The sequence below is a fragment of the Heterodontus francisci genome, chromosome 1 (genome assembly GCF_036365525.1).
Source record: "Heterodontus francisci isolate sHetFra1 chromosome 1, sHetFra1.hap1, whole genome shotgun sequence".
NCBI lineage: Eukaryota > Metazoa > Chordata > Chondrichthyes > Heterodontiformes > Heterodontidae > Heterodontus > Heterodontus francisci.
In genome coordinates this window covers 193,453,226-193,462,688 of record NC_090371.1, presented here as the reverse complement: position 1 = coordinate 193,462,688, position 9,463 = coordinate 193,453,226, and positions in this window count along the sequence as shown.

The following is a 9,463-nucleotide window of genomic DNA, read 5'->3' as shown; positions in this document are numbered from 1 at the left end:
GGGGATTCACACCAACTCATCCTCCCCTCCACCCTCTTTCAGTAGTTTGAAACTGATCAGTTCTTTTGTCACTGACTCTTATTTGAACAGAACAGATTATTTTTATGTACTAGCAAATTGTTAACAAGATTTTCTGAATTGTGAATATCTCCCCATGCAAAATTAAAGAATGAATGTAGGTTGAACCAATCACACAGCCCTGTTTTTAAGATTGAATTATTTCTGTCTCCAGCCTGAAACTGCTAAAAATTCAAACAAAGAATTAAGTTTGGTAATGGGCCTTATTTTTGTCACAGTCCCTAATGATTGCAAATAAATTAAACATTCACACAGATGTGAGCTTCACTTTTGAAATGGAAAATAACAGTATTATCCTTTGACACTGGAAGTCGAAAGATTCAAGAGAGTGGGAGGAAAAGTAAAGTCTGCCAAATTGAAAGTTTGTCATCTTTCCGGAATAACCTTCTCAAAATACATCAGGTTACTGAAGAATTTTTCACGCTTTCAAAAATTAGCTGAAGGGCAATTATTTCATGGTTAACTTGCATCTCTTCCTCTATGTCTAATTTCTCTCCTGTTGCCCACACCTACTCTTCATTCTATCATTGCCATGTGCTGCCACATCAAGCCTGTTTGTTGTATGCTGAAGACAGTGTTCATGGAGCTCCAACCTCCTATTGCATTCCTGACTTTCACTGTAAGATGTAGTAATGGTTGACAGAATTAAAGAGGCAATATGTGGGTAGGAAAAGGGAGACAGACATTGGGAGAAACTCTGGTTTGCAATATAAGGAATTCTCTCGCCATTATTTATGTTACTAGAATCACAATGTGATTTCACCCTATAGAGAAAGAGGGTGGTAGGGGAAAATCTTGGATGTGGGCCAAACAAGGGGCTGATTAGAGGCAGGAAATCAGAGCCTAGGGAGATTATCAATTTTAAGAGATTTTAAAAGAATTAAATGGAAAATAACTTTTGAGTTATGGTACGAGTTTGGAGATATGAAAGGGTATAGTGGAGACATTAAGAAATCGAAGCTTGGAAGAGACTAGCAGAAAGGGCTGGTATAGAAAAGAGGGGTTCCAATTTCATCAGAGCTTGGGACAGGAAGGAGCTGTACTGATGGAATGGGACTATATGCCCTAGCAAAGAGGTTAAATGAGGTGGAAAAGGCTTTAAACTAGTAATAAAATTGGAAAATGCTGGAAATATTCAGCAGGTCTGGCAACATCTGTAGAGAGAAACAGTTAAGTTTCAGGTCTGTGACCTTTCACTGTTTGATTCACTGCCACTTCTCTTCCAGGAATGCCCACCTTAAAGAAGTTCTGCTCTCTGCAGTATTCTGCTTTTGTATTAGTCTTTAAATTTATAAGATGGGGGGCAAGGATCTACAGGAAATGAAACCAGCCTCAATATAAATTAAACAGACTAAACTAAGGGAGGACATAAATGGCCAAGGAATAACTAGAATTTAGAACAGGAGTATAAAAAGATGGTGAAAAAAAATTGAGAGGAACTGCTATTAAAAATGAGTTAACTGTACAGCAATGCACACTGTCGGTAATAAAGCAGGGGAACTGGAGGAAATATACTGAGATATACAGGAAATAACAGACAAGACTACATAATAATGAGGACTGGGAAATAAACTTTGCAGGATATAACATTTAGAAAGGATGGGGAGGTGGAGCAGCTATACTTAACAGAGGTAACATAATAACAGTAGAAAAAGGGACACAGACATCAGTGAGACAGAAATAGAATCCATGTGGATAAGAGATGAAAGGTAATAAAGGATCAATCACACTAATAGGAGGGCTGCTGACCACCCCCAGTTATGGAAGGTAGAGGAAGAATTATGTAAACAAAATAGGGACATGAGTTAAAAAAAATATATAACCATGGGGGATATTAACTAGCCTGAAATAAATTGGCCAGAAGAGTTATGGAGAGGTGATAAAGGAATGGAGTGCCTACAATGTATACAATACATTTTTCTAATCCAATATGTTAGAAGCCCAACAAAAGAGGAATCGCTACTGGATCTAGTAATGGGAAATAAAAAGGCAGAAAAAAAGTAAAAGTAAGAACAAGTAGGCAATATACACTTAAACACCAGAAACCTAACGACCAGCCATATAAATACTGTGGCTTCAAGAGCAGGTCAGAGGCTGGGAATTCTGAAACGACTAACTCACCCCTGACTCCTAAAGCCGGTCCACCATTTACAAGGCATATGTCAGGTGTGTGATGACATACTCTTCACTTTCCTGAATGAGTGCAGCTCCAACAACAACTCAAGGGCTGGAATTTTACTCCCCCTCCTCCAGGAGTGGGCTGGAAGGTGGGGGGTTTAAAGATCAGGTGGAATGGCAGGGGTTGGGGTGCCATGCCCATCGTTTACCTGCTGCCACTGGTATTTTACTAGCGTTGGAGGAAGTGGTGCGTGGCCTGCCTGTCCTTCGGCCAATTGAGGCCCTTAAGTAGCCAATTAATGCCACTTAAGGCCCTTTACCAGTGGCAGAGGGGCACTTTGCCACGTAGGGAGGCTGCCCAGTAAAAGTTCGCAGCCTCCCTGTGGGCTGGGGGAGTCCCTTCTGATGGGGCACCCAATGCCTCATGGAGGCCCCCCCCCCCCAACCCCCAGCGGCATAGGCTGCCTCTGTTGGAAGGCCCCCACCTCCCCCCACCTTGTCATCGATTCCCCCTCCAGCTCACCAGTCCAGGGCCTGCTGCAGTCCCAGCCATAGCCGCCACTCCTGCTGGGAATTGAAGAGCTGCCAGCCCTCTAATTGGCCCCCAGCTCTTGGCGGTGGGATATCTTGCCTCAGAGGGGCAGAAGCCAAAACCTCAGGCAATTAATTGTCTGAGCCACGCAAAATAGCATGGCTTCCAGGGTGGGTGAAGGCGGGCTCGCCACAGCTTTTCAGCCAATGGGCGGGGCCACCGCCTCCTCATTAAATCTCAGCCAAGAAGTTCAACATTATCCAGGACAAAACAGCCCATTTGATTGGCACCTCATCCACTAGCTTAAACCCTCACTCCCTCCACTACCAGCACAGTGTAGCTGCAATGTGTGCCATCTACAAGATGCACTGCAGCAACTCTCCATGGCTTTGACAGCAAACCCATGAACTCTGCTGCCTAGAAGAACAAGGGCAGCAGGTGTATGGGAAGATCACGCCTGCGAGTTCCCCTCCAAATTGCACACCTTTCTGAGTTGGCATTATGTCACTGTTCCTTCATCCTGGAATTCCCTCCCTAACTGCACTGTAGTTCTACCTACACCACATGGGACTGAATTTTATTTGGGTGCCGCGCTGTGCGACTGCGCCTTTTAAACTCAGCGGGTGCCCGCATTTAGCGGTCACCACAGAGCCCCCACGATATTACGCTTAGGGGCTCATTAGCATCATGGTGCCGAGCCACCCTCCCCATATTATGTGGGGAGAGGCAGGACATTCGGCGCAGTGAGAGTCCTTTTGAGAGTTGTGCAGCAGGTGCTGGAGCCCTACTTCAAGCGCCCCAGCACCTGTGTCCTGACAGCAGTCAAAGAAATACTTACCTGACTTGTTTATGTTTAGAGATACAGCACTGAAACAGGCCCTTCGGCCCACCGAGTCTGTGCCGACCAACAACCACACATTTATAGTAACCCTACAGTAATCCCATATTCCCTATCACATCCCTACACTAGGGGCAATTTACAATGGCCAATTTACCTATCACCTGCAAGTCTTTGGATGTGGGAGGAAACCGGAGCACCCGGCGAAAACCCACGCAGACACAGGGAGAACTTGCAAACTCCGCACAGGCAGTACCCAGAATCGAACCCGGGTCCCTGGAGCTGTGAGGCTGCGGTGCTAACCACTGCGCCACTGTGCCGCCCGAAGAGTGGGGCTGCTGTCAAGCTGGCAGCAAAGCAGAAAGTGCTGCAGAAATCCAGCAGGTCAGACAGCATCTGTAGAGAGAGAAGCAGAGTTAGCTTGTCCAAGTTCACAGAACAGAAAGTTAACTCTGCTTCTCTCTCCACAGATGCTGCCTGACCTGCTGAGTTACCCCAGCACTTTCCACTTTGCTGCCACATACTTACCCTGCTGTGTCCCAGTGCCCTGTGAAGTTGTGATCCTCTTCTTCCACTCAAGTGTAACATTCCTTCTTGAAGGCGTGTCACACCTGGGTGAATAATCTTAATTTTGCTCATTCCAGGACATGAGACTTAAATATACCATAAAAGGTATTACAGAAGTATACAGAGAACACACTCACACAAATGGGAATGCACGGGTGTCACAGCAATGTAAATATATCTTTCAGTCAATGCTCCTCACCAACATGTGTGTGCTTTTCTCTGTGTGAATGATGTGTGCCAGCATGTAGCACCAATATCACATCCCTTTGCACTGTTGACCCTTCAGGAGAGCCAATGTATGCAATAACATCATTGCCATGCCACCATTACACATGAGGGTCTCCATGGATGCAGCGACATGGACATTAGCTCAATCAACTGCTGCCTCTAATGGTTTACACAGGGATGCTGCAGATGAGGACTGGTGCACAGCAGGTGAGCGAGGGTGATGTGTGGCTTGCAAAGCTCATGGTTCCTATGGAGTCGAGAGCATTTGTCTGATAAGCCACTTCTATACATCCCTACCTCACTGCTAGCAGAGCCTGGGTGCCATCTGCCCTCCCATGCGTTTTGAATGTTGTGGGTCCTCAGCGTCCTTATAGTCCGAGGAGGAATCTTGTTGACGTCTCTCCTCATCATGCCAGGCCTGGCCCCTATTGGGTGCAAAGTTGTGCAGAGCAGCAAAGAAAGGAGCTGACCTTTTCGGCCCATAGTACAGGGCATCACCCTATCCATCCAGGCATTGGATGTGCACTTTCAGCATACTGATCTCGTGCTCAATGGTGGCTCTTGTAGCTCAGTGGCTGGCGTTGTATCTCTCCTCTTCTGTGGTGGGGTCTCTCAATGGTGTCAGGAGCCTTGTCTGCAAGGGATAGCCCTTATCTCCAAGAAGCCACCCCTCTATCTGAACCAGTTCCGTGAACAGCAGTGATAGCTGGGACTGGCGCAGCTCCCAGGTGTCATGACAGCTGCCTGAGAAGTAGTCACAGATTTGCATGAAGCATCTGCGGTGATCACATACCAGCTTCACTTAAATTGAGAGGATTCCTTTAATGGTGACGTCTGCAGGTGATAACCTGGCGGGAGGCCTGATGGTCACATGAGTGCAGTCTATGAACATTACAACCTATGGTTTTCTGGCAATGGTGCCAGAACCAATGGCCCTTTGGGCCTGGCTGTGAGAGTCCGTCCTGAAGTGGACATACTCACTGGCCCTCCGGTGCAGGTCATTGGTGACCTCCCTGATGCAGCGGTGCACTGCTGACTGTGTGACCCCACAAAGGTCTCTGGTGGGCTCCTGAAAAGCTGCAGTGGCGTCAGGCTTGAGAACCGCTGCCACTATGAGGACCAAAGGCATGGGATGTCCACCGGAGCCCATGGGCTGCAGGTCATCCTTGAGCAGGGCACAGAAACGTATCACCACCCTCTCTACATGCACAATCTCCTTTGACACTGGTGCTCTGACATCCAATGGCATGTCATGTGGGGCCTGTAGATGCATGGCAGTCGTAATGGCGAGCTTCCCTTAGGAGGCTGCTGCTCACAACTAGGGGCCTCTGCATGGATCACACCTGCCTGTTGATATTGCCTCTGGCGCATACGGATCCTCAGGAGTAGAGGATCACACAATGTAGGATGAGCCATAGCTATTTCCATGTGATAAATAAAGTTGGACTCTTCATGCATTCGTAGGTTCCTAACAGGGATTGGTGTTGACGGGTACATCAGCTGCTTTCATGGATCAACTAAGTGGCATGCCATGGAATTGCCCATCTTGGCCAACACTGAGTGGCACAGCATGACCACATCAAGATCCTGCCAGCTGAATCGATAGCCCCCACCATCCATATAACCTTAATGCTCCTCCCCTTTCTGGCACCCTCTCCACACACAGGGTGACTAGAATGCCATTGCTCCTTCACAAACACAAATAAACGTAGAGCATACACTGTTTATGGAGAAAGGGTACACAGTACCTCGCTTTATGCCTGCAGAGCTTTCCCTCCAGTAATCCCGGACGCCATCCCTCCTCCCTTCCAGTATGTAGACTGAGACCCCTGAATATCCCCCCCCTCCTCCCTTCCAGTATGCAAAGTGAGACCCTTGAATATCCCTCATCCCTTCCATACTGCTGTGAGACACCTGAATAGCAGAACTTACCTTTGCTGACGACAACTTATGCCTCTGAGGACTCGCCGGCTTTTCCAATCATGAATGGGATGGCACTCTACGGCTGCCCGTTCAGTGAAAAATCTGGAGGTCTCCATGGAGAGGCAGCGGGCTGCATAATCTGCAGAGGTGAGTACCATTTAACATATTCTAATTGTGGTGCTGCTGCTGTGCGGCGGGGTGGGGGGATGGGCCGCACCGAGATCCCCCCACCACCAGTAATTTGCGGCGGGCCCTTCTCGACGACATGGGTCGAGGTGGGCCTCCCTCCACAGAATTTCACCGGCCCCTGGCGTTGAGGGGCCAGTAAAATTCAGCCCTGGGAGTGCAGTGGTTCAAGAAGGCAGCTCACCATCACCTTCTCAAGGGCAATTAAGGATGGGAAATAAATGGTGGGCTTGCCAATTCTGACCACATCCCATTAACGAATAAATAAAAATTGACAAGGACATAAGCATGTCAAAGATCAGGGTAATAGATTGCAGAAAAGCTGATTTTGAAGGGCTGAGAACAAACCTTGGGAAAATAAAATGAAAAACAATATTGGTAAACAATGTTATAGAACAGCAAAGGCAAACATTTAAAACAATGTTCAAGAGAGACCAGGAAAAATACATTTCACTAAAAACAACAATAAATTAAATACTGATGAGACAGCATGGATGAATAAAAATTCAGGAAAAATTGAGTTTAAGGAAAAGGGCCTACGCTAAATACATGGATAGCAGCAGAGAGCATAGCAAGGGAGAAGACGAGAGATTATGAGAGAAGTCAAAAACCAATTGGGAAGGCAAAGAGGAGCTATGAAATTAAATTACCAAGGAACATATAGCAAAATAAATTATTGTATAGGCATAAAAATGAAAAACGAAAAGGCAGATGGGATTCGAGCTATTAAGGGGTGAACACGATAAAATCACAGGCAGGCAGCAATAACAAAATGGCCGGTATATTAAATAATCAAATTAATCAAATTCATAAAGAAGATAAACCTATGTCTAAAGACCTTATAACTTCTTATTTTAACCTAACTCACCCATTCACACACATACACTCAAAAAATCACGGTTACCTGGTTTCTTTTAAAGAAAATGATGTTTTAATAATGAGCTGTTTCTTAAGAATAAATAAACACTTGTGTGGATGGATTGAATGTGTACATTTTAAAAGCGTCTGGAAAAGAGATAGCAGAGGCCGTATTACACATCTTTAAAGATTCATTGGTAAAATGTGTAGTACTAGAATACTGGAGAATAATTAACATGACACTTATATTTAAGAAGGGGAAGAGAAAAAGTCCAGGGAACTATTAACATTGGTAGGAAAAATAATGCAACCCGAACTAAATGCAAAAATAGAAAAACATCCAGAAACCAAAGATATAATAATGAATAGTCAACCTGGGTTTCAAAAGGAAAAGTCTTGCTTGAACAACTTCATTGGATTGTTTGAAGAGGTAACAGAGAGAATAGACAAGGGTAAAGTAGTAAACATCATTTATCTAGATTTCCAAAGGCCTTTGAACAGGTGCCATATAATAAACTACTGAATAAGGTCACAGCATGTTGTCACGGAACTATATATATTTTTTTCTCCTTGGATTAAAACAGTGTGCCTTTAAAACAGGGAGAGAAGTTTTGGCTTTCTGAGGCACAGTGTGCCAGCTGCACCTGCTCCTAGGCCACAGCAGGAGAGAGAGGTCACATGGTGTCCTGTAACAATTTAACTGTGTATTTAAACTGGTTTAAACCAGTTTTGAGACTCACCAGCAAAACATGCTACTAAAGAAAAGAGTTGTCTATTTCTCAACAGAAATTCTACAAGGAGCTACAGGCCAGGGTAATTGCCTAAGCAGGAAAAAAAACTTTGAAGAGACCAGTTGTGGGCAGCACAGTGGCGCAGTGGTTAGCACCACAGCCTCACAGCTCCAGCGCCCCAGGTTCAATTCAGGGTACTGCCTGTGTGGAGTTTGCAAGTTCTCCCTGTGTCTGCCTGGGTTTCCTCCGGGTGCTCCGGTTTCCTCCCACATGCCAAAGACTTGCAGGTTGATAGGTAAATTGGCCATTAGAAATTGCCCCTAGTATAGGTAGGTGGTAGGGAAAGTATAGGGACAGGTGGGGATGTGGTAGGAATATGGAATTAGTGTAGGATTAGTATAAATGGATGGTTGATGGTCGGCACAGACTCGGTGGGCCGAAGGGCCTGTTTCAGTGCTGTATCTCTAAACTAAACTAAACTAAACTAAACTAAATTTATATTTCTGAAGTAAAGTTTCGACAGAGACTGTTGGTTTTAAAATGCAAGTAGACCTATTGCTGTGCTCATCATTGAAAGAACTGTTTGATGCCTGCTGCAGCTGAAATGTTTTGAGTGCCTATCTACTAAGAGACTATTTCATCAAATCCGCGTAGAGACTTCGAGTGGCATTTGATCATTTTATATTAGAATACCTCACCCATCAGGAATGTAACCCACAAAAGACTTTTATGCCAATTGTTTATTTATTCTTAAGAAACAGCTCATTTTTAAAACATTATTTTCTTTAAAAGAAACCAGTTAACCATGATTTTGTGAGTGTACGTGTGTGAATGGGTGAGTTAGGTTAAAATAAGAAGTTATAAGGTCTTTAGACATAGGTTTATCTTAACAGTGTCGAAGATTTAGTTTTAATAAATAGTTAATTTGTTGTTGTCTAAAGATACCTGGTTTGGTCTGTTTTATTCTGGGGGTTACAAGAGTGTTTAATTTGACTGTTTTCCCGTTGTGTGGGAAAACTTTAAATAGTATGCTGTGACTTGTAGAGTGATGGGACTGAATTGGCAGTGCGTTGCTCCCACCTCGGTCGTAACAACGTGCAGTCAGGGGGCAAGTAGAATTGATAGCTAGCTGGCTGCAAGACAGAAAGCAGAAAGCAGAGAGCAGGTGTAAAGGTTAGCCACTCAGAAGGCAGAAAGTGACAAATGGATTGCACAAGGATCTATGCTGGGACCACTGTTGTTCACAATTTATATTAATGATTTAGACATTGGAATCAAAAACACAATTTCTAAATTTGCAATGACACTAAATCAGGAAAGAGAGTCAACACTGAAGAGGGCTTCCAAAATTACGAGAAAAATTAGCATATCATTGACAAATGAATTTCAACACATAAGTATGAA